The sequence below is a fragment of the Bombina bombina genome, chromosome 1, assembly GCF_027579735.1.
Source record: "Bombina bombina isolate aBomBom1 chromosome 1, aBomBom1.pri, whole genome shotgun sequence".
Classification (NCBI taxonomy): Eukaryota; Metazoa; Chordata; class Amphibia; order Anura; family Bombinatoridae; genus Bombina; species Bombina bombina.
Window position 1 is genome coordinate 1091472731 of NC_069499.1, and position 26086 is coordinate 1091498816.

Consider the following 26086-nt stretch of genomic DNA (forward strand, 5'->3'; position numbering starts at 1 on the left):
CTTATTCCTTGCAGCTGTCCCACCAATTGCTTCTGCACTTGGAAATTTCTGTGTTAAATAAATACACTACAGCCCTCAATTCTTAGATGCTTGCCACTTAACCTTGTGGTGCAGCCTGAGGTGAAGTTTGAGTCTGTGGTGGTCTTGCAGCCTAAGGTGGTGTTCTAAAGTTCACTGGTGATCCATAAAACACAGGTGAAGTGGATGATCTAGAAGGTGTCAAAAAATGATGGGGAGCTCACGTGAGTTGGGAAAGGTCCTTGCACTACATCACCAAGGGTGAGCAGAGTGTAATCCCTGAGTCATAAGGAATGGGTGTCTAATCTTGTTATCTTCCTCCAGGAGTGCCTAGAGCAATATTCTATGGGAGAGATAATCCTCTTCAGATGGATAAGGTTCCTTTAAAATATGCTTCTCATGAATGAACTCTTGCTCTTCCTCCTGTGATGCTGCATGATCAATATAATTACTATATTAATCACTATACAGATTATACAAATGTATTCACTCTAAAATAATAAATAAGGGAAAGAAATGATCAGAAACATATTTACAATCCAAGACAGCATAGAAATATAAATTGAACTACACTATGTCTGTTAATTTATGTAACCAATTTGGGTAGTAGGCATACTTTTCAGTGCAATGTTTCAATATCCTCCTGTTTTGTACTTTTAGCCCTTAACTGTATCCTACATAAGATAAAAAGTTAAGTGTCCATCAATAAATTGAAGGCTAGATTGCAAGTGGAGCATTAAATATCACTTGCGATCAAGCGATATTAGCACTCCATTTTGTAATACCAGCGCACGATAATGTGCGCTGGTATTACAAGTAAATCGCAATCACGAGAATGCGCTACCAAAGGCTCCTATTGGAGACTCGTTCTGATGCCGTCATAGACAGCTAAGTAGCAAAGGATGAACACAGCACTCACTACCCACAGAGCACGGAGAAGGCTTACCAATCCCACATAGATCCAAATGAAGAGAAATCTCCAACTTATAGTGAGCAAAGTGACTTTTATTTTTCACAGGGTCCAATACAGCAATACAGCAACGTTTCGGGCCTACAATAAGCCCTTTATCAAGCCTGACATTAAGTGAATAAAGCAGTGTTTAAATATCCACAGTTGCGCCAAAAAATTGTGATACATGCATACATAACGTCCTCTAGTGGTAAAAAATAGGTACTACATGTAAAAATACATTCCATACAAAATTCATTGTTACAAAAATTGTGTTACAAAGTATGTGTGACAAGACTCTACAATCTATCTTCTTAGGGACAAATGCCAAGTGATCCTATAAAAAAATATAAATAAAAATTATAAATATCAATCAGTGACAAACATATAATGAATTCAATACAAGTTTTTTTAAAAAAACATTAATTAACAACAACAATACTCGTAAGTCAATATCTAAAATTATTTTCCTTTTTATTATTTATAGAAACACTATCACCTGAGTGAATAAAATTTAAAAGTTAATGTATATGGGGGTCTTACTAAATAAGACCACCATGTATTTAATAAGTCAGAAAAATAGAAAACTCATGGATACTAAATATATAAATGGGTCCATTTCAGAATTGATATCTAATATCATTGTATTAATAAATACTTAAGTTAAACTTGACCCATAAGAATGCAAAAAATTAAACACATAAATAAAGTGGTTACATATTCAAAAATTGCCAACCCCAAACCAAATGACTCAAAAACTACATAACTGGATCCTAGATCTTAAATGTTGTCCAATTGCACTCTATATTAAGGCCCTTAGGCCATAAGGTATTAAGTTTGTTAATCCAAAAGGCTTCCCTTTTATTTAGCAAAGCCTCCCTATCACCACCTCTTCTGGGCATATGAATCTGTTCCAAAATCTGGAAACGTAGTTGACTGATACTATGTCCCATTTGTAAAAAGTGTAGGGATACCGGGTCATCTTTACCACATCTGATATTTGACTTGTGTTCAGAAATTCTCTCACGTGCCTCCCTAGTAGATTGTCCAATATATAATAACGAACATGGGCACTTGATTGCATAAATAATAAATTCTAATCTACAAGTCAAATAATCTCTAATCTGATATTTTCTGCCTGTATAAGGATGGAAAATTTTATCACCTTTAATCATAGAGTTGCAATTGACATATGAGAGACAGGGGTAACAACCTGTACGTCGCTTACTAGTAATAGTTTTTTGAATATGTTTGCGACTGCCAACATCTGCTCTAACTAACTGATCTTTTATGTTAGGACTCCTTTTGTAGACTGGCATAGGGGGCTTTGAAAATGCATTAATGTCAGGATGGCACTTCTGTAGAATGTGCCAATACTTCCGTATAATTTTATTTACCTGACCACTTCTAGTGTTATATTGCGATACAAAGATTAATCTTTCCATCTTCTTCTTGTCTTTTTTTGTTACAATAGGCCCAGTATTTTTTGATTTCAGAATAATATTCTGCTTTTCTTTATGTACAAGATCAACAGGGTAACCTCTTTGTGTAAATTTCTTAGTCATCTGTTCCAAACGCTTTGTTTTTAATTCAATATCAGACACAATGAGATCTACTCGCAATAGTTGACTTTTAGGTATAGATCTAAAGGTAGAAGGTGGATGAAAGCTTTTAAACAACAAAGTGTTGTTTTTATCTGTTGGCTTTGAATAAATATCAGCTCTCAAACCATGTTCCCCCTTATAGATACATGTGTCTAGAAATTGAATGGACTGTTCATTCCACATCAAGGTAAACTTAATACCATTGACTGATCTATTAAGATCATCAACAAAGGAAAATAGGGATCCAATGTCGCCGTACCATATGCCAAACACATCAATTTTTTAAACAATATATGTTCATACACGAATAGTTCTTCGAAATTGTTCATAAATATGTTGGCATAGGTAGGGGCGACATTGGATCCCATAGCAGTACCTTTTTTCTGAAAGAAAAATTCATCTTTAAAAAGAAAGTAATTCATGTACAGTATAATTTCCAATAATTCCAAGAAAAATTGAATTTGAGCCAAACTATACTTATTATCACACCTTAGAACTTTGGATACCGACCCGATTCCACTTGTATGTTTAATTGATGTATACAAGCTTGATACATCAAGTGTAAACAAGATTGCTTTATTATTTTCCAAGTTAAGCTGTTCAAGTTTTTTTAGAAAGTCATATGTATCTTGGATATAGGATGAGGATTTAGTTACATATGGTTGCAGAATTTTGTCTAAGAAAATTGAAATATTAGTAAAAATAGATCCTGATCCTGCCACTATGGGTCGACCTGGTGGTTTTAATTCATCTTTATGGATCTTAGGTAGACAATATATAACTGGTCTTACAGGGTGTTTGATATACAAAAATTCATACAACCCTTTTGAAATCAATCCATTATTCTTAGCTTTATGTAAAATACTAGCAATCTCATTCTGTATCTTATATGTGGGATCGTAACCAATCACAGTATAGACAGTAGAATCACTAAGTTGTTGTTCAATTTCATAAATATATGCCTCCGGATTCATGACTACAAGAGCTCCGCCCTTATCAGCTGCTTTAATGGTTAAATCTCTCCTTGACTTTAAGGACTTTAAGGATGCCAAGTAATTTTTATATTCCATATTTCTCTTTTGAAACAAAAAATCAGGTTTCTGGAATAGTCGCTCAACATCCTTAAGTACTAAATCAAAGAATGTATTTGCACCATTATCAGTAGTCACAGGGTTAAAATTACTGGTGTTTCTAAGTCCCACCTTTTGACAAGTGAGCATATCATCACCCTTAGTACACATTTCATTAATGTGATTATGATCTTTTTTATCAAAAAATAATTTCAATTTAATTGTACGAAAAAATGTTTGCAATTCATGTCTAAGTCGAAACAAATTCCCTTTATTAATTGGGCAGTATGATTGATAACCCCTTATTCAGGAGACCAATATCAGCATCGGTTAAATTAACCCCTGAAATATTATGAACAATATTAGCCTCATCAACATTAGCAATCTCAATATTGGCATTAGTATTATTGGCATTAATATTATTAGTATTACACGTCTCAATACTACCATCACCTTTATATCTTGGAATTAAATATGACTGGTCTGCCCATATACCTCTATTTACACAGTCCATAATACACCTTGTTGAAGCACTAGGAACAAAAGAGTCCTCTGCTAAATGTCGATCTCCGTCTGGAAAAGCAAAAGTCAATTGGTCCTGTGAGTCCGCTGGAATACTCACAGTATCTTGTGCCATGGTCAGTTGAAGTTCCGGCCTCTGCCCCGACTGTTCCACCGGGTTTGTCTGGCTTTTTTCGCACCTTGAGTCGATGACTGTGCGCCTCCGGTGTTCCCTGACGCCCCTCCAGCGTCTGCATCTGAGTCCTCCGTCAAAAAACAAACTGACGACTCTGACTCACTCTGGGTGTCACCTGGCGTGCGATGCTTGTCGCGTCTCTGACGTTGGAACCTCGGTTTGGAGGGACCACTTGCATCCGTTTTCTGGGACCATCTATAGATGTTACCTTGTGCATAGTCCTGTTCATCATGCATGAATTTGGTATGTTTACCTTCTTCCAATTTTTTTCTATACTCATTCACTGATTTCGTCATTTTATCAATCAGCGCTTTGTATTCATCAAGTGACACACTTTGTTGAAATTCTTGTTTTGCCTTTTCAACTTCACCTTTATATCTGGCGATTTCTCTTTGTGCAAACTCGACAGTCCAGGTAATAATATCGAAAGAACATTTATTTATAATGCTTTCAAATCTCTCGCAATATTCTGGTTTGTCAGCAAACAAAGTGGGACGTGTGGACATGCGTAATAGGGATCCGCTGCAGTTTAAAATATTCTGATAAGGTAACAGCATGTAGTTGTAGCACCATTTGTTTGACACTATCTTTCTCCAGGCGTTTACTTGATCTCTCTTTTGGAGCAACATTAAGAAAGTCACTGAAGCCTTGTACAGAGGAAAATACCATTTGTGCATCCTCTATTGAGTATCCAAAAGTGCTGGGACCCTTTGTTGTATTTAAACTTGAATTATCCGAAGTCATAGTGGTGCAAGTGTTCCAATGGTCAGATATACACTTAAGTAGCAAAGGATGAACACAGCACTCACTACCCACAGAGCACGGAGAAGGCTTACCAAGCCCACATAGATCCAAATGAAGAGAAATCTCCAGCTTATAGTGAGCAAAGTGACTTTTATTTTTCACAGGGTCCAATACAGCAATACAGCAACGTTTCGGGGCTACAATAAGCCCTTTATCAAGCATGACATTAAGTGAATAAAGCAGTGTTTAAATAGCCACAGTGGCACCAAACAATTGTGATACATGCATACATAATGGTAAATAATAGGTACTACATGTAAAAATACATTCCATACAAAATTCATTGTTACAAAAATTGTGTTACAAAGTATGTGTGACAAGACACTACAATCTATCTTCTTAGAGACAAATGCCAAGTGATCCTATAAAAAAATATAAATAAAAATTTAAATATCAATCAGTGACAAACATATAATGAATTCAATACAAGTCATAGACAGCATCAGAACCTCACGTGGTGAAGGGAAAAAGTAGCACAGCGATGGGCAGCAATTTTAAATATATGTCTATGAATATATACAGTGGGTATTGAAAAGAATCACCCCCTTGAAAACAATTACATTTTGTTGCTTTGCATCCTGAAATAAAGACAGACACAGTTTTTGTTTATCCAGTTGTAATTACTCAACAGTTCCACTTATAATATCCAAGTAAAAGATATAACACCAACATGTCAGGCAAAAATAAAGACAATTCAAAAACAGAATAACTGAGTTGGAAAAAGGATCATCCCCTCCTAAAATTACTTGTTAACTTAATCAGGTGTAGCTAATCACCTTCTAAATGACACACACAAAGCCATTAGACATTCAACTGTGATCAGCTGTGGGCATATTGATTAGCTCAGAATGAAAAGAGCTTTCCTGGAGCATCTTAGTCCCTAGTAGTGCAACTGAAGCAAGCAATCAACTATGGGTGGCAAGGCACTGTCAAAAGAGCTCTGGGATAATGTTATGGACAGGCACAAGTCAGGAAATTGATACAAGAAAATATCAACGGCTTTATCAATGCCTAGAAGCACAGTAAAGTCTATTATTAAGACATGGAAGGTATTTGGTACAACACAGACCCATTCTGGATCAGGATGTCACTACAAACTGGATGAAAGAGCCAGGAAGAAACTTGTCAGAGAGGCTGCCAAGAGGCCCACAGCAACTCTGAAGCAGTAGCAGGAATTTATGACAAAGAGTTTTCATTGTATGCATGTGACAACAGTATAACAAATTCTCCACAAATGTGGCTTGTATGGGAGGGTTGCAAGAAAAAAGCCACTCCTCAAGAAAGGCCACATGCAGTTATGACTGAGCCTTGCCATAACACACCTAGGAGATTCTGAGGCCACATGGAAAAAGGTGTTATGGTCAGTGGAGACTAAAATTGAATTATTTGGCCTCAACACCAAACGATATGTCTGGAGGAAATCCAATACAGCTCACCATCCAAATAACACCATACCTAAAGTAAAGCATGGAGGTGGTAATTTTTTGTTCTCCTTTAACACAGTGGTTAAAGGAGAAAAAGTGAATGTCCTTGCATGGCCTAGTCAGAGCCCAGACTTAAACCCCATTGAATATATATGGCATGACTTCAAGACTGCAGTCCACAAACGGTCACCATCAAATGTAATGGAACTGGAGCAGTTCTGCAAAAAGAGTGGGCAAATATTGCACTAGATGTGCAAAGTTAGTAGATACATATCCCAACAGACTAAAGGCTGTACTTAAAGCAAAAGGTGGTTTAACAGAATACTGACACAAGGGGGTGATCCTTTTTGCAACTTAATGATTCGGCAGATTAGGGGTTAATAAGTGTAGTTAGGTTGCAGCGACGTTGGGGGGGCAGATTAGGGGTTAATAAATATAATGTAGGTGTCGGCGATGTTAGGGACAGCAGATTAGGGGTTCATAGCTATAATGTAGGTTGCGGCGGTGTCCGGTCGGCAGATTAGGGGTTAAATAATTTTATTATAGGGTTTGCGGGGGGGCCTCGGTTTAGGGGTTCATAGGTAGTTTATGGGTGTTAGTGTACTTTTTAGCACTGTAGTTAAGAGGTCTATGTTCCGGCGTTAGCCCATAAAACTCTTAACTACTGACTTTTTTATGAGGTAGGAGTCTTGGCAGTAGAGGCTGTACCGCTCACTTTCTCCAAGACTCGTAATACCAGCGTTAGGCAAATCCCATTAAAAAGATAGGATACGCAATTGACGTAAGAGGATTTGCGGTAGCCTTGAGTCGCGGATAAAAAGTGAGTGGTACACCTGTACCTGCCAAGTTCTAAATACCAGCGGGCATTAAAAAGCAGAGTTAGGACCCCTTAACGCTGCTTTTTAAGGCTAACGCAGAACTCTTAATCTAGGCGAAAGTTTGTTAAGGGAAGTTAGTTTAGTGTGTTTAGAAAGTTAGTAGTGATATATAATAAGGAAAAAATGGAAAACAAGAGAGAATTAGAGGAGACAGCTATATTGGGCTTATGATATACGCTCTTTCCCATATATTTGTATATCCTATTAAAATACAGAGGTATCGATTGTTATGCTATATAATGTATCACATGCACATCTGTGATTATCATTTCAGCACTGTACTATGGGATGACTGTATTTTTATTTTTCTCTCAATAAAAAGAATTAAAAAAATAAAATAAACTAACACACAATTAAACCTTACATTATACATTTATTTTCTTCAAATGATTGGCAACATGAACATATAGTAAAATTCAATTTACATATATTGTTAGATACTGGCATAAACTCTTCAGATCCCCATGTTTTGTTGTGGCCCCACAGAAAAATATCTGCAGTTGCCTAAGACTGTGATATGTTTGGTAGCCATCTTGGTGCACAAATATTTCTAATTTAATAACTCCCTTTGTTTCTGTCGTCAACAGCACAATATTATTTGGTTTTAATATAGCAATTGCCTAAAATTAATATTATTATTTTTTTTAATGAAACTTTATTCAGAATATGTTAAAAGAATTAACTAATAGAACAAGATCAAAACGTTTGTAACATTACAATTCCAACAGGGTCCATAGTTGCAAAATACACAAACTTTAAAGGGACATGAAACCAAATGTTTTATTTCATGATTCAGATAGAGCAGGACATTTTAAACAACTTTCCATATTACTTCTGTTATCAAATTATCTTCATATTCTTGTTATCTTTTATTGAAAAACAGGAAGGTAAAAGAGGAGTGTGCACGTGTCTGCAGCAGTACATAGACTCAGTTATATATTAGCAAGACTAGTAAATGGCATCACTTTTTCCTGTCAAGTAGTGCTGCAGACATGTGTAAGCTATCTGGTTATGTCTTTAATAAAGAATAACATGGGAATGACCATTTTTTTAGAATATAATTAAATTGGACACTTTTTTAAAATTGTATTCACTATATGGAACTGATTTACTAATTCCGCTCATTCTGCGCTCGCCAAAAGGCTCGCCGGAATCGGGAGTTAAGAAGCAGCGGTTGTAAGACCACTGCTCCTTAACTCATTCACCACCTCTAAGGTGGCAGACTGCAATCATACTGATCGGATCGGGATGATTTACACCCCCTGCTAGCAGTTGATTGGCCACAAATGTGCAGGGGGCAGCATTACACAAGCTTTTCACTAGAAATGCTTTTGAAATGATAAATGCCGATGTCCGTCCGCCCGTCTGCCCGCCAGTTAATAAATCGGCCCCAATGAATCATGAACAAGACAATTTGGGTTTCATGTCTCTTTAGGTATAATTACTTCTGTTCCCAAGTAATGAAGATGATTTTAGTCTTTTCATCCATTGATGCTAATCTGTGTGCCAACTCATTGTCAGATATTAATGGTATCACAGAAGTGTCAACCTACAAAGAACACAAGATAGTTGGAGATAAAGATTATTAACTAGTGGACTTTAGTGATCAAATTAGGTTGAAGGTGTAAAATCGGTGTTTTGTCTGTATCAGCTGCACTTTAGCAGAGAGATGAGAGGAAAGTCAGATGGTTATTGAACCTGAATATTAGCAGAGCATCTTTAAATAGCATACATGGAAAGGCTTAATAGCAGGGGAGTGTATAGAAAGTAAAGAATAACATACAATTAAAAGTAACAATAATGATATTCAATAATAGGTGTTTTATTTCTTATGTTAATGTATTTCTCATGTTAGGCAGCAGCAAAATCGTAGGAATTTTAATTGTTGAAAAAGATAGATAATCCCTGCTTTACCCATTCCACAGTTTTGCTCTAACACAATTACCACTGTCCTGCTGTGAATATCTGATAGCATGCCCTGATATAAGGCCGTCTGTAGCGGCTAACAGACTTGCAGAAATTCAGAGATTATTAAAGGGACAGTCTACACCAAAACTGTCACTGTTTATAAAGATAGATGATCCCTTTATTACTCATTCCCAGTTTTGCATAACCAATACTCTTATATTAATGTCATTTTTAGATCTGGGATTACTTTGTATTTAAGTCTCTGCACCTATTCCCCTTGCAATTTGGCTATTGATTTAGCCAATCAGAGCTCAGTCAGATGAACGTCAGCCCAGTGTTATGTATATGGGAACTAGCAGGGGGGATCTGTGAGCTTTTCACACCTAGACAGTGTGATAGGGGGCAGACTGCAAGATCTTAGAAATTAGCATATGAACAAAGCACATTTGGTGATAAAAGTAAATTGGAAAATTGTTTAACCCCTTGAGCCAAATGGACGTAGGTACTAGGTCACAGGGTACTTTGCTCAGAGTACCCTGTTGACGTAGTACCTACACCCAACCTTCTCGCTCATGCTACAGTCTGTGCTCTTGGCTCTGACAGCTCAGATTGCAGCCAGAGGGAGAAGGGGGGAGCAGGCACATGGTAAGGAATCACTGACAGTGCTTCCATTACCATTTGCCTGCTGATCACCGATGCTGACAGTGACATTGGCTTGTGGTGGTGTTGGTGTTGGAGGAAGCATTAGATGGAAGTGGGAGTGGCCCATCGCAGGGAGGGCAGCTTGAGGCAGCGTGGCCGGGGGCGGGTCCGCTGATAGTGGCCACTAGAGGGTGGAGGAGGGTTGAAGAGCTGTTAGTGAGGGATCAGGGAGGTGGGAGGGAAAGGGCAAATTCCTATACTAAAGTAAAAGAAAAAAAAGGTTTGAATAATTTGCCCTACAATTAACTATTTGCAGACTGTCTGCCAGTACCTAAGATGGCGGCAATGTTTGTGGGGTGAGGGAGGGAAGACAGGAAGGGATCAGGTGAGGTCAGTGGGTAGGAGGTATCAGCTGAAAGTGTAATCTTTACAATACAACTAAATGTAACCTTGCAAGCTACCTGATTAACAACTTTACTGCCAGGAATTACAGAAGTGTGGTGCGCAGCTGCAATTACCTGCAAATAGTGGCCTTCAAATTATCAAAAAGCAGTGGTAAAGCCTTGCATGTCTGCTATTTCTGAACAAAGGGGATCCCAGAGAAGCTTTTATTATTATTTGTGTTATGACTGTTTACATGGTAAAGGTTGTAAAACATTTAACTTTTTTTTTAATATGATGACATTTAGATAAAATCATGAATCATGAAATAAAAAAAAATGTGGGTTTCATATACATTAAAAAGCTGAACAGTCCAAGACATCATATGGATGTTGAGTGTAGTTTCACAGTTTCTTTGCCAACCTTCTCATTAAATAATTAAAGTGATGGTAGACTCTGACATTCAGAAACAGCTGTTTTATCTCAAAGATAACCATAAGTATTGATCTAGGCCCATTTCTTTTTTGCCAGTTTGCTGTACAATGTATGCCAAATACAATATAAAAAAAATCCTATAGTATTTCACAAACTGTTTGTCGCTGAAATTATTTATACACAAACAGTGTGCACATTTTCCTAAAAAGTAAGTGTAGAACAAGAATAGGCTTGTAGCGTCAGAAGGGTTAAGGCTGGCAGACAGAGGGATAGAGGAATGGGAGTTACTGTGAGTTTGCAACAATGTTGCAAGGACAGGGAGTGGCTTACCGTTTTTATCCAGATGTCTGCAGTTCCTGTTCCTCTTTGCTCCTGGACAAGAAGCTGTCAAGTTGGGTCATCTTCTCTCCATCATGAGGTGTACTAGATGATCTTCTGCTCCATGTTTGAGATTCAGAGAAGACATTATATCTGTTACATACCTAGGTCAAAAGGAACAACATATAAATGTTCAAGAATTAGACGACTTTGTACCTTCTTCATAAATGCAAAACCCTACTCCCCTTCCCCCTCCTCCTGACACAATCCAGCCCAATGATCTACCACCCAACTCATCTAATCTTGTGGTGGCTGAAATACACCCTCCTCCTAGAGATTAGCTCCCTAGCCCACTCTCTGTTATCCCTGAGACTCAGCCTGGTTCTGATGTTACCATTTCTCCAATGCCAGAGGCACCTCTGTCTGCCATTGTAAATTTCCCCCAGGACACCTCCAGCTCCATCCTGAGCCTATTCTTGGCCCTCCCCTCCCCAGTGGCAGGTGCTGTGGCATCCCTGATTTCTTCCCCTGTAGCGGCAATTTTTGCAGGCCACCCCATCACCCAAGGCCACAATATCCAATTGCCCTAAACAACACCCTGTCCCTCCTACCCTGCCTGTCCTCCGACCACTTCCTTCACATCCTGACACCACGCTCACCGTCACACTTCCTCCCCTCCCAGATCCTGTAGTTACCGCTCCCCCTCTTAGGGAGTTGCAGGCCCCTGCTTTAGTTTTCTCCCTTTGCCGGCCTTCTTCAGCCACACGCTCCTCCAACCATGCCAACCGGGCCTGCTCCAATATGCCTTCTGGTCAAGCATGTAGTCACTTTCGGTGACGTTACTCATGGATCCCCACGCAGCAGGTCGGCAGTACAGTGCGTCTCTATGGCAGGTAAGCACTGAAAGCACTCATGCCTATCGTGTACCACTCCAATTTCCTTAAGGCATGGGGTAGGGTCAGGTACCAATGAAGCAATGTTCATCTTCATATTGCAATAGGAGAAAAGGGGAGAGGCTGACTGGGAGTGTGACTTGTAGGACTGAAGGCAATGCTAGAGGGGTGCCAGTGGATAAGGAGATGTCTGGAAGGCCCACAGGTGAGATGGTGGGGGGCCCTGTAGGGGAGGGGAAGGGGGGTGTTTCACCTGATGTAGGGGGTGTGCATGCCCTGGTGTTGAAAGGATTGAAGGAGCTGGTTTTGAAGCTGGAAGGAATGCAAATAGGGGGTCGATGTAGAGTGGGGTGTTGGGAGTGGCTGGGGCATGGGTTCCAGACAGTTTGGTTAGGGGTGAGATGCCAGGAGGGAAGTTTTAGAGGTGGCGGATCAAGCCTTGGAAGGCCTTGTTTATGTTCAGTTGGTCCATTGGGGATTCATCTGAGCAAGGAGATTAAGGAGAAGATTTGGAAGCGGGAGTTTGTGGAACTGTTTTCCTTGTTCCTTCTAGATCACTTTATAGAGGTAAAGGAGGATCCAAAGGTGGAGCAGGGGAAGAAGGAAGAGGAGGAGGGAAAGAAAAGGTGGAGAAAATTGCTGAAGACCTTCGCCAATTGGTCTAAGGCCTTTTGCATATTGGCCAGTGTGATTGGTGAGAAGTCTGCAGAGAATTGGTTGGCAATGTTCTGTTACCTGAGTGAAATCTCAGGAGATCATCAAACTTATGGCGGTCTAGCATGGTGGCGCTATGACAAGCAGTTTCGGCAGAGAATGGCGGTTTGGTCGGAAATGAGATGGGATTACGACAAGATGGGAGTGTGGCTGGAGTTCCATTGAGGGGTCAGTCATTTCGGGGCTCCGGAACAGGCGGAGATGGTAATGCGGGGGTCTGATCAACAGCCGTGGCAATTAGAAAAGGATTATGCTTCCAGCTCAATGAGGGAGCATGTAGGTTTGGATCAGTATGTAAGTATAAGCATGAGTGCTCAGTGTGTGGGGGAATGCATTTGGATGCCAAGTGTTTCAAGCAAAACAAGGGAACTTGGAAAAGTGGGGAGGGTGTTGCTGCGGGCACGGAATCTAGTGAGGGTAATAGGGATGCTGCATTGGCTGAGAGATGCTGCCTTGGCTGAGGCAGTATGCTAGGAGGAGAGGGAAATGATAGGATGCAGAGCTGTTGCTTTCAGGGTTTAGTTCTGGTTTTCGTATCCCTTTTCAAGGATTGGGGAGTTCGGGGATTTCATGTAATTTGAGGTCTGCATTGGAATTTCCACAGGTGGTCAAAGCCAAGTTGGAGAAGGAGGTTGCACTGGGAAGAATGGTGAGCCCTGTTAGGGACCCGTCGTTGCCAGGATTTGGAATCTCTCCTTTGGCGGTGGTCCCGAAAAAGTTGGCTGGTCAGTATAGGATGATACATCACCTTTCCTATCCAAAAGGGTTATCGGTTAATGATGGAATGAACCCAGATCTGATGGCTGTGCGGTACGCTTCATTTGATGAAGCGGTACGGGTGGTTATGAAGGCTGGCCAGGGAGCCTGGCTGACAAAGGTGGATGTGGAGGCAGCTTTTCAGCTATTGCCAGTGCACCCAACTTGTCATCACTTTTTGGGTTGCCATTTTCAAGGGGAATTTGTTGTGGATTTATGTTTACCCATGGGGTGTTCCATTTTGTGCTCGTATTTTGAGAAATTTAGTTCATTTATAGAATGGGTGGTGAGGGTCAGAGTGGGATGTCTTCGCTAGTCCACTACTTGGACGATTGAACACATTCCTGGAGGTGGCTACGCTTTTTGGTATCCCGGTGGTTGTGGATAAGACAGAGGGGCCAGTTAAAGTATTGAGCTTTCTGGAGATCCAGATTGACACAGTGAGAATGGAGTGCAGTTTGACTTGGGAAAAGATTGAAAGATGACTCTGAAGGAGTTACAATCTCTCCTGGGGAAACTACATTTTGCTTGTATAATAATTCTTGTGGGAAGAGTTTTTGGGAGGAGACTGTCATTGGCAACGGAGGGTCTAAAGACACCACACCCAACAGGGTCAGACTTTCAAAGGACTTGAAGGAGGACCTGAGGGTGTGGTTGGTGTTTTTGGAGGAGTTCAATGGAAAGTCAATTGTGCAGGATGTAGCGATGTCAGATGATGAGCTGCATTTGTATATGGATGCATCTAGGGCCCATGGTTTTGGGGCATATTTGAATGGAAAATGGTGCGTAGCAACGTGGCTAGAGGAATGGAAAGAGGGGGGCTTAACTAGAAACCTGGTGTTCCTGGAATTGTTCCCGTTGGTGGTGGCAATCATGGTTTGGAAAGGGACTTTGGGGAACCAAAAGTTTATCTTTCACTAGGAAAAATTGGGAGTGGTGTTTGCAATCAATAAGTTGACAGCAAAGTCAGTCCTGGTAATCCGGCTCCTTCAGGTGTTTGTGTTGGAGTATCTGAGGGGAAATGTTCTGTTTCAGGCGGTACATGTGCCAGGAAAATTGAACATTATTGCTGACTCTCTTTCCCGATTGTAGTGGAAGAGATTCTGAGAAGTGTCTCCAGAAGTAGATGCAGAAGGAGTGGAATGCCCTGGGGAGTTGTAGCAGATGAACTTTCTAGGGGATTGAGATTGGCAAAGGGGGCTTTAGCCCATAGCACATGGAGGTCATATTTATCAGTTTGGATTCAGTGGTTTAAAGGATGGAGGGAAAGGAGATTGGGATGTTTGATGGCAGGAGGGTATCCTGCCTAGTAGAGTGGATTGAGAAATGGGGAAGTTTGGGGGTATCTAGGGCTATGGTACAAAGGCAGATGGCGGCTTTAGCCTTTCTGTTTCAGATGCTGGGATGGGGTGACCTAACTAAAGAATTTACGGCCAATTTGACTGTCCAGGGAATATGAAAGGGCAAGGGATTGGGGGACAAGAGGCATCCATTGGTGTTCTCTTTACTGTTGAGCTTTCTGGGGATCCAGATTGACGCAGTGAGAATGGAGTGCAGAATGGAGTGCAGTTTGCCTTTGGAAAAGGTTGAGGATTCGAAGTTGGTCATTTATAGGTTGGTGAAGAAGGGAAAGATGACTCTGAAGGAGTTACAATCTCTCCTGGGAAAGCTAAATTTTGCTTGTAGAATAATTCTGGTGGGAAGAATTTTTGGGAGGAGACTGTCATTGGCAACGGAGGGTCTAAAGACACCACACCCAACAGGGTAAGACTTTCAAAGGACTTGAAGGAGGACCTGAGGGTGTGGTTGGTGTTTTTGGAGGAGTTCAATGGAAAGTCAATTGTGCAGGATGTAGCGATGTAGGATGATGAGCTGCATTTGTATACGGATGCATCTAGGGGCCATGGTTTTGGGGCATATTTGAAAAGAAAATGGTGCGTGGGAATGTGGCCAGAGGAATGGAAAGAGGGGGGCTTAACTAGGAACCTGGTGTTCCTGGAATTGATCCCCTTGGTGGTCTCAGTCATGGTTTGGAAAGGGACTTTGGGGAACCAAAAGGTTATCTTTCACTAGGAAAAATTGGGAGTGGTGTTTGCGATTAATAAGTTGACAGCAAAGTCAGTCCCGGTAATCCGGCAACTTCAGGTGTTTGTGTTGGAGTTTCTGAGGGGAAATGTTCTGTTTCAGACAGTACATGTGCCAGGAAAATTGAACATTATTGCTGACTCTCTTTCCCGATTGTAGTGGAAGAGATTCTGAGAAGCGGCTCCGGAAGCATATGCAGAAGGAGTGGAATGCCCTGAGGAGTTGTAGCGGATTAACTTTCTAGGGGATTGAGATTGGCAAAGGGGGCATTAGCAAATAGAACATGGAGGTCATATTTACCAGTTTGGATTCAATGGTTTAAAAGGATGGAGGGAAAGGAGATCGGGATGTTTGATGGCAGGAGGGTATCCTGCCTAGTAGAGTGGATTGAGAAATGGGGAAGTTTGGGGATATTGAGGGCTATGGTACAAAGGCAGGTGGCAGCTTTAGCCTTTCTGTTTCAGATGCTGGGATGGGGTGACCTAACTAAAGAATTTACGGCCAATTTGGCTGTCCGGGGCTATGTAAGGGCAAGGGAATGGGGGACATGAGGCATCCGTTGGTGTTCTCTTTACTGAAGACGGTGGTGGAAGGGTTGCCCCGGGTTTGTTCTTCAGAGTTTGAATTTCTGTTGTTTAGAGTGACATACGTGTTGGCATTTTTTGGAACCTTTCAGGTTTTGGAGTTGGTGGGGGCAAATAAGAGGGATACGGGGGGTTGTGTATGGATGAAGCAGGTGGTGATGAGCGATTCAGAGGTGTTGATTTGGCTCAGGAAATCTAAAACCAATTAAGAAGGAAAAGGTTGGTGGATCTGGTTGCTTGCAATTGGTGGGGAATGTTGCCCTGTGTTTGTGATGGAATATTTGAGGAAGAGGCCTGTGGGGGGAAGTCCTTTGCTGATACATGAGGATGAGGGTGTGTTATCAAAGTACCAGTTTGGGGCTGTGCTCAAGCGGGTGTTAGAGGTGGTGGATCCCAGGGATTTTAGTTGCCATTTGTTTTGAATTGGAGCAGCGACGGAAGCGCATGACCTGGGTTTGAGTGAGCAGGTGGTTATGAATGTGGGGAGATTGAAGTCAGGATGTTATAAGAGATATGTGAGGTCAAATTTGAGAGTGTAGTAATTTGTGTTTCCACAGGTCTGTTAATTTGTTGGATAGTGGGTCACTCATATGTGTATTGGACACGAAAGGCGGCAGCTGTGAAGGAGTCGGGGGTAGAGTTTTAGTTAAATGGTTTGGTGTCCGGGGGTTAAAGTGGGATCAGGTGGTGGGATTAGTGAGCGAGTATGCTAGACTTTACAGGCCTCCTGACATTCTGGTTATTCACACTGGGGGAATGACCTTGGGTTTATGGTGCAGAAAGAACTGGTGGACAAAATGAGATGGGGGATGAGGCGCCTCAAGGAATTGTTTCCCTGGTTAGTTATCGTATGGTCGGAGATTGAGACCAGACTGAGCTTGGGCTTGGGATGTCAGGAGCCTGGAAAACTCCAGGAAAAAGGTTAATAGAACGATTTCTGGTTTTGTTGTCCAGTTATGTGGGCTGGGTATCCGACATGCGGAGTTTGAAGGGGAGTCAGGTAAATGTTTCTTTTTAATAAACGGGTGCACCTCAATGAGGTGGGGCTGCATTTATTCAATTTATTCAATTTCAACTTGAGAGAGGGGGTGCAAAAGGCCTTAGCACATATGGGTGGTGCCCGGCCGTAGGTCAGGATGTGGTGGGTGTGGCCTATAGAGGCAATTTAAAAGTTCAAGTGGTACCTCCCTTAAATGGGGGAGAGATGAGATGTTTAGGGGCGTGTCTGGAAATAGCCTGGGGAAGGCATGTGAGAAGAGTCTGGGAAGCTGCACCCATGGTTTACTCTATATAACATTTGAAAAGCATGAGGTTTGCACCCAAGCTATGTTTCAGGATAATCTGTTGCTCCCATCTACCCATAAAAAGTTTGGCATAGCTGGGTGCAAACCTCGTGCCCGTATTTGCATTCTATCAAAATTTATATTTACAGAGTAGAGGGACTGTTATGGGCACAATGTTTGCACCCAGCTATGCCATCCTTTTGTAGGGTAGATGGAAACAACAGTTTATCCTGGAACATAGCTTGGGTGCAAACCTTGTGCTTTTCAAACGTTATATATTATAAATGATATATTGATTATCTGGAAAGGAGACTAAAGTAGTTTAGTAGATTTTTTCAATGATATGAATAAAAAGTATGTAAATTTAAAAATCACATATACTATGTGTAGAGAAACAATAAAATTCTTAGATTTGGATATTTTTATGGAAAGGGGTGATTTAAATACTAAAAATCATTTCGAAACCATAGATGCCAATAACTACGTGCATGCCCAAAGTTGCCACCTCAACCGTTGGATTAAAAACATTCCGAAAAGACAGTGTCTTAGAGTAATACAGAATTGCACTAGACTCATCGATTACGATTCACAAATTTAAATTTTAGAAAATAGATTTTTAGAAAAAGGCTTCAGAGCTGAAGAAGTTAAAACTTCAATTCTACAAGCAAGAGAAACTGAGAGGAAAACATCCTGTTGATACCTTGAAAGTTCCCTTTATAACAAATTATTACTGTCAGTACAAACATGTAGAGAAGATCATCAAAAAATACTGGCACCTTATACAATCAGATCCCATTATAGGGAAGTCAATACCTAGTAAACCAACTATAATATATCATAGAGCAAAGAACATGAAAAATATACTGGCCCTTAGTGATTTTACCACTAAACAATCTACTGAATAAAAGATAGAGACCTTTTGGGTAATAATCTTAGTGGATATGTCCCTTGCTGTAGCTGCAAAGCCTGCAAGCATAGCATAAAATTAAATCACTACACTTCCACAAATACACAAAAAGAATACAAAATGTCAGGTACCATTCCGTGTAGTGACAAAGGGGTGATCTACCTCATTCAGTGCACATGCCAAAAACAGTATTTAGGGGAAAAATCTTGCACTTTACGTACCAGAATTCGAGAACATTTAAACTTTATTGAAAAGGGAGATCAAGAAACAAGGTTATATGAACAGTTTAGGAATGTACAAATAATAACATTAAAGAGTAAAAGTATCTCAAATACTGGGGCATTTGCAAGGTTAAAAAACCATGGAGGGGAGGTGACTTCGAAAAAGTACTATTATTAAAGGAAGCACAAATGATCTATGACATGGGTACCCTTTTCCCACTTGGCTTAAATTCAGAGTTAGACCTTAATCCCTTTATTTTAGATTAAATATAACTAGGCTTTTTTGCAAAGTACTCAGTCACATTATCGATTTACACTACCAACATGGCTAATATATGGACCGTTTACAATGTAAGATGGCAAAGTATAGTGAATAAAAATTAACAAATTTAATTTGGTCTAAAATTCTATAATAAGGATTTTAGGTTATATAATAAGATTTAATGTGTCGAAAAATGACACAGCACTTTATTCTCTTCTATATGAAACATCACCATGTTGGGGTGAATGTATTTTAAGGATTTAAAGTAAGATACTGTTTACACAATAAGATCTACTTTTTTATCCTCCTCTATATATATATATATATATATATATATATATATATATATATATATATATATATATATATATGTGTATATATATATATATATATATATATATATATATATATATATATATATATATATATACAATATATATATATATATATATATATATATATATATATATATATATATATATATATATACAGTATATATATATATATATTTATATTTATATTTATGATTATTTAGCATTTATTTTTATTTTATTTTATATTTATCTTTAGTTTTTAAAAATATGATGACTTTATAAGAAATAAATATTAAATATTGGGAATTAATAAAGACCATAATCTCCATAATGAGTTGATTCCACCTTAAACATACCACCTTAATAAAATCTCATTTAAAGAATTTGAGAAAGAGGCACCCAATCACATAGTAGAAGGTGTCTATATAAAGATGTTTTTCAAGCTCAATAACTATCTTGATAAAGCCGTTTATCGGTGAAACGCGTTTATGGTATACTTTTAAGAAAGAAATTTGTACACAGAAGGAGGATTACATTGGATTATAAGGAACTACTTTTTCACCTACAAACTTTGTGCAGAGTAAGGACGTGATTACCTACAACAGATCACTACACCTAATCCTTGCTGAGTGGCTGCTAAGATCAGGTGACATGGAACTATCCGACTGCATCAGAGAAGCATTGAGTGGGCTAAGCAGCGGTTCTAGACTTTCTAGACACCCACGCCGAGGCTCTGTACTTTCACCAAAAGTTAACCCTAACAGATCATTTGAGAGCCGTTTCTAGCCAGAAGGTAGAAACTTTAACAAAAGGGGTGTATGAGTCTGTACGGATGTTGCTAGCAAATACCACTAACAGCTTTAATTTTGAACTTTAAGTGTACAAATTCAAACTGGATATAAAGTTATTTTTAAAACCTACACATTACCTTTATTTTAATTATTTTAACAAAGTTAACCAGATAAGAGTGCTGTATCATAAAGTGACATTTATCAAGTTTTTCCAACAAACTGAATATATTTTATGTGACACATATGACACTGAAGAAACACTAAGGCCTAGATTTAGAGTTCGGCGGTAGCCGTCAAAACCAGCGTTAGAGGCTCCTAACGCTGGTTTTGGGCGCCCGCTGGTATTTGGAGTCAGTGATTAAAGGGTCTAACGCTCACTTTTCAGCCGCGACTTTTCCATACCGCAGATCCCCCTACGCCATTTGCGTAGCCTATCTTTTCAATGGGATCTTTCTAACGCTGGTATTTAGAGTCGTTTCTGCAGTGAGCGTTAGAGCTCTAACGACAAGATTCCAGCCGCCTGAAAATAGCAGGAGTTAAGAGCTTTCTGGCTAACGCCGGTTCATAAAGCTCTTAACTACTGTACCCTAAAGTACACTAACACCCATAAACTACCTATGTACCCCTAAACCGAGCTCCCCCCACATCGCCGCCACTCGATTAAAATTTTTAACCCCTAATCTGCCGACCGCCACCTACGTTATACTTATGTACCCCTAATCTGCTGCCCCTAACCCCGCCGACCCCTGTATTATATTTATTAACCCCTAACCTGCCCCCACAACGTCGCCGCAAGCTACTTAAAATAATTAACCCCTAATCCACCGACCGCAAATCGCCGCAACCTACGTTATCCCTATGTACCCCTAATCTGCTACCCCTAACACCGCCGACCCCTATATTATATTTATTAACCCCTAATCTGCCCCCCTCAACGTCGCCGACACCTGCCTACACTTATTAACCCCTAATCTGCCGAGCGGACCTGAGCGCTACTATAATAAAGTTATTAACCCCTAACCCGCCTCACTAACCCTATCATAAATAGTATTAACCCCTAATCTGCCCTCCCTAACATCGCCGACACCTAACTTCAATTATTAACCCCTAAACTTCCGATCGGAGCTCACCGCTATTCTAATAAATGGATTAACCCCTAAAGCTAAGTCTAACCCTAACACTAACACCCCCCTAAGTTAAATATAATTTTTATCTAACGAAATAAATTAACTCTTATTAAATAACTTATTCCTATTTAAAGCTAAATACTTACCTGTAAAATAAATCCTAATATAGCTACAATATAAATTATAATTATATTATAGCTATTTTAGGATTAATATTTATTTTACAGGCAACTTTGTAATTATTTTAACCAGGTACAATAGCTATTAAATAGTTAAGAACTATTTAATAGTTACCTAGTTAAAATAATAACAAATTTACCTGTAAAATAAATCCTACCCTAAGATATAATTAAACCTAACACTACCCTATCAATAAAATAATTAAATAAACTACCTACAATTACCTACAATTAACCTAACACTACACTATCAATAAATTAATTAAACACAATTGCTACAAATAAATACAATTAAATAAACTAGCTAAAGTACAAAAAATAAAAAAGAACTAAGTTACAGAAAATAAAAAAATATTTACAAACATAATAAAAATATTACAACAATTTTAAACTAATTACACCTACTCTAAGCCCCCTAATAAAATAACAAAGCCCCCCAAAATAAAAAATTCCCTACCCTATTCTAAATTAAAAAAGTTACAAGCTCTTTTACCTTACCAGCCCTGAACAGGGCCCTTTGCGGGGCATGCCCCAAGAATTTCAGCTCTTTTGCCTGTAAAAAAAAACATACAATACCCCCCCCAACATTACAACCCACCACCCACATACCCCTAATCTAACCCAAACCCCCCTTAAATAAACCTAACACTAATCCCCTGAAGATCTTCCTACCTTGTCTTCACCATCCAGGTATCACCGATCCGTCCTGGCTCCAAGATCTTCATCCAACCCAAGCGGGGGTTGGCGATCCATAATCCGGTGCTCCAAAGTCTTCCTCCTATCCGGCAAGAAGAGGACATCCGGACCGGCAAACATCTTCACCAAGCGGCATCTTCGATCTTCTTCCATCCGGTGCGGAGCGGGTCCATCTTGAAGCAGGCGACGCGGATCCATCCTCTTCTTCCGATGTCTCCCGACTAATGACTGTTCCTTTAAGGGACGTCATCCAAGATGGCGTCCCTCGAATTCCGATTGGCTGATAGGATTCTATCAGCCAATCGGAATTAAGGTAGGAATTTTCTGATTGGCTGATGGAATCAGCCAATCAGAATCAAGTTCAATCCGATTGGCTGATCCAATCAGCCAATCAGATTGAGCTCGCATTCTATTGGCTGTTCCGATCAGCCAATAGAATGCGAGCTCAATCTGATTGGCTGATTGGATCGGCCAATCGGATTGAACTAGATTCTGATTGGCTGATTCCATCAGCCAATCAGAAAATTCCTACCTTAATTCCGATTGGCTGATAGAATCCTATCAGCCAATCGGAATTCGAGGGACGCCATCTTGGATGACGTCCCTTAAAGGAACAGTCATTAGTCGGGAGACATCGGAAGAAGAGGATGGATCCGCGTCGCCTGCTTCAAGATGGACCCGCTCCGCACCGGATGGAAGAAGATCGAAGATGCCGCTTGGTGAAGATGTTTGCCGGTCCGGATGTCCTCTTCTTGCCGGATAGGAGGAAGACTTTGGAGCACCGGATTATGGATCGCCAACCCCCGCTTGGGTTGGATGAAGATCTTGGAGCCAGGACGGATCGGTGATACCTGGATGGTGAAGACAAGGTAGGAAGATCTTCAGGGGATTAGTGTTAGGTTTATTTAAGGGGGGTTTGGGTTAGATTAGGGGTATGTGGGTGGTGGGTTGTAATGTTGGGGGGGGTATTGTATGTTTTTTTTTACAGGCAAAAGAGCTGAAATTCTTGGGGCATGCCCCGCAAAGGGCCCTGTTCAGGGCTGGTAAGGTAAAAGAGCTTGTAACTTTTTTAATTTAGAATAGGGTAGGGAATTTTTTATTTTGGGGGGCTTTGTTATTTTATTAGGGGGCTTAGAGTAGGTGTAATTAGTTTAAAATTGTTGTAATATTTTTATTATGTTTGTAAATATTTTTTTATTTTTTGTAACTTAGTTCTTTTTTATTTTTTGTACTTTAGCTAGTTTATTTAATTGTATTTATTTGTAGCAATTGTGTTTAATTAATGTATTGATAGTGTAGTGTTAGGTTAATTGTAGGTAATTGTAGGTAGTTTATTTAATTATTTTATTGATAGGGTAGTGTTAGGTTTAATTATATCTTAGGGTAGGATTTATTTTACAGGTAAATTTGTTATTATTTTAACTAGGTAACTATTAAATAGTTCTTAACTATTTAATAGCTATTGTACCTGGTTAAAATAATTACAAAGTTGCCTGTAAAATAAATATTAATCCTAAAATAGCTATAATATAATTATAATTTATATTGTAGCTATATTAGGATTTATTTTACAGGTAAGTATTTAGCTTTAAATAGGAATAAGTTATTTAATAAGAGTTAATTTATTTCGTTAGATAAAAATTATATTTAACTTAGGGGGGTGTTAGTGTTAGGGTTAGACTTAGCTTTAGGGGTTAATCCATTTATTAGAATAGCGGTGAGCTCCGATCGGAAGTTTAGGGGTTAATAATTGAAGTTAGGTGTCGGCGATGTTAGGGAGGGCAGATTAGGGGTTAATACTATTTATGATAGGGTTAGTGAGGCGGATTAGGGGTTAATAACTTTATTATAGTAGCGCTCAGGTCCACTCGGCAGATTAGGGGTTAATAAGTGTAGGTAGGTGTCGGCGACGTTGTGGGGGGCAGATTAGGGGTTAATAAATATAACATAGGGGTCGGCGATGTTAGGGCAGCAGATTAGGGGTACATAGGGATAACGTAGGTTGCGGCGGTTTACGGAGCGGCAGATTAGGGGTTAAAAAAAATATGCAGGGGTCAGCGATAGCGGGGGCGGCAGATTAGGTGTTAATAAGTGTAAGGTTAGGGGTGTTTAGACTCGGGGTACATGTTAGGGTGTTAGGTGCAGACGTAGGAAGTGTTTCCCCATAGGAATCAATGGGGCTGCGTTAGGAGCTGAACGCTGCTTTTTTGCAGGTGTTAGGTTTTTTTTCAGCTCAAACAGTCCCATTGTTTCCTATGGGAGAATCGTGCACGAGCACGTTTTTGAGGCCGGCCGCGTCCGTAAGCAACTCTGGTATCGAGAGTTGCATTTGCGGTAAAAATGCTCTACGCTCCTTTTTTGGAGCCTAACGCAGCATTTGTTTTAACTCTCGATACCAGAGTTAAATTTATGGTGCGGCCAGAAAAAAGCCCGCGGAGCGTTAACAGCCCTTTTACCGCCGAACTCCAAATCTAGGCCTAAGACTGTGTGCCGGACTCTTGTAGTGGAAATCTTGGAAAATAGCAACTATACAGCGATCACATTAAATTATATATAGTAAACTGGTGGTATAGTTTCAATAGAAAAGGAGATTTATTTCAGTCTATTTAGACAAATTTTATTTCATTCTATCTGATTTATTTTATTTATTGTATTTGATTTATGGATTCATGTTCCTGAAACGTTAAGGGAATTTTAAAAGAGCTATAAGAAATCTTTTGAGTATGTTTTTAAGCACTGATTAAATTATTTGTTGATAAACTTAAGAATTTATTTGTTGATTACTTTACTTATTTGTGCTGATAAATAGGTTATGAAAACACCTTTTTGAATCACTAAAGCACTAATAGCACTTTAAATAAATTACTATATACATACGAAAATATTTAGCACTTAAAAGCATATAGAAAAAGCACATTGAAAGAATTTGATATATACTAAACTATCTGGCACTTACAAGCATATGGAAATAGTTTCATATATATCAACACAATTTTGAAACAATTCTACAATCTAACCCTGTAGCTATTTAGCTCACATATACACCAACATTTATCTATATTACCACTATATTATTTATCCTGTTGTGAGAACGGGGAAGTATATGTAGCAAGGCCAGGGTTCAAACTAGTGCTACACTAACTTTTTTAACCTTTTGTTTTAGAAAGTTCAATTAACTTCCCAGTTTGAAGAAAACTGAGTCAGCTGCTTCAGATTCAAGTCTCTCTATATACTGTTTCTTTCATGTAATTAGCAAGAGTCCATGAGCTAGTGACGTATGGGATATACATTCCTACCAGGAGGGGCAAAGTTTCCCAAACCTCAAAATGCCTATAAATACACCCCTCACCACACCCACAAATCAGTTTTACAAACTTTGCCTCCCGTGGAGGTGGTGAAGTAAGTTTGTGCTAGATTCTACGTTGATATGCGCTTCGCAGCAGGCTGGAGCCCGGTTTTCCTCTCAGAGTGCAGTGAATGTCAGAGGGATGTGAAGAGGGTATTGCCTATTTGAATTCAATGATCTCCTTCTACGGGGTCTATTTCATAGGTTCTCTGTTATCGGTCGTAGAGATTCATCTCTTACCTCCCTTTTCAGATCGACGATATACTCTTATATATACCATTACCTCTACTGATTCTCGTTTCAGTACTGGTTTGGCTTTCTACTACATGTAGATGAGTGTCCTGGGGTAAGTAAGTCTTATTTTTGTGACACTCTAAGCTATGGTTGGGCACTTTTATATAAAGTTCTAAATATATGTGTTTAAACATTTATTTGCCTTGATTCAGGATGTTCAACGTTCCTTATTTCAGACAGTCAGTTTCATTATTTGGGATAATGCATATGAATAATCAATTTTTCTTACCTTAAAATTTGACTTTTTTTCCTGTGGGCTGTTAGGCTCGCGGGGGCTAAAAATGCTTCTTTTTATTGCGTCATTTTTGGCGCAGACTTTTTTGGCGCAAACATTTTCTTTGTCATTTCCGGCGTCATACTTGTCGCCGGAAGTTGCGTCATTTTTTTGACGTTTTTGCGCCAAAAATGTCGGCGTCACCGGATGTGGCGTCATTTTTAGCGCTTAAAGCATTTAGGTGCCAAATAATGTGGGCGTCTTTTTTGGCGCTAAAAAATATGGGCGTCAT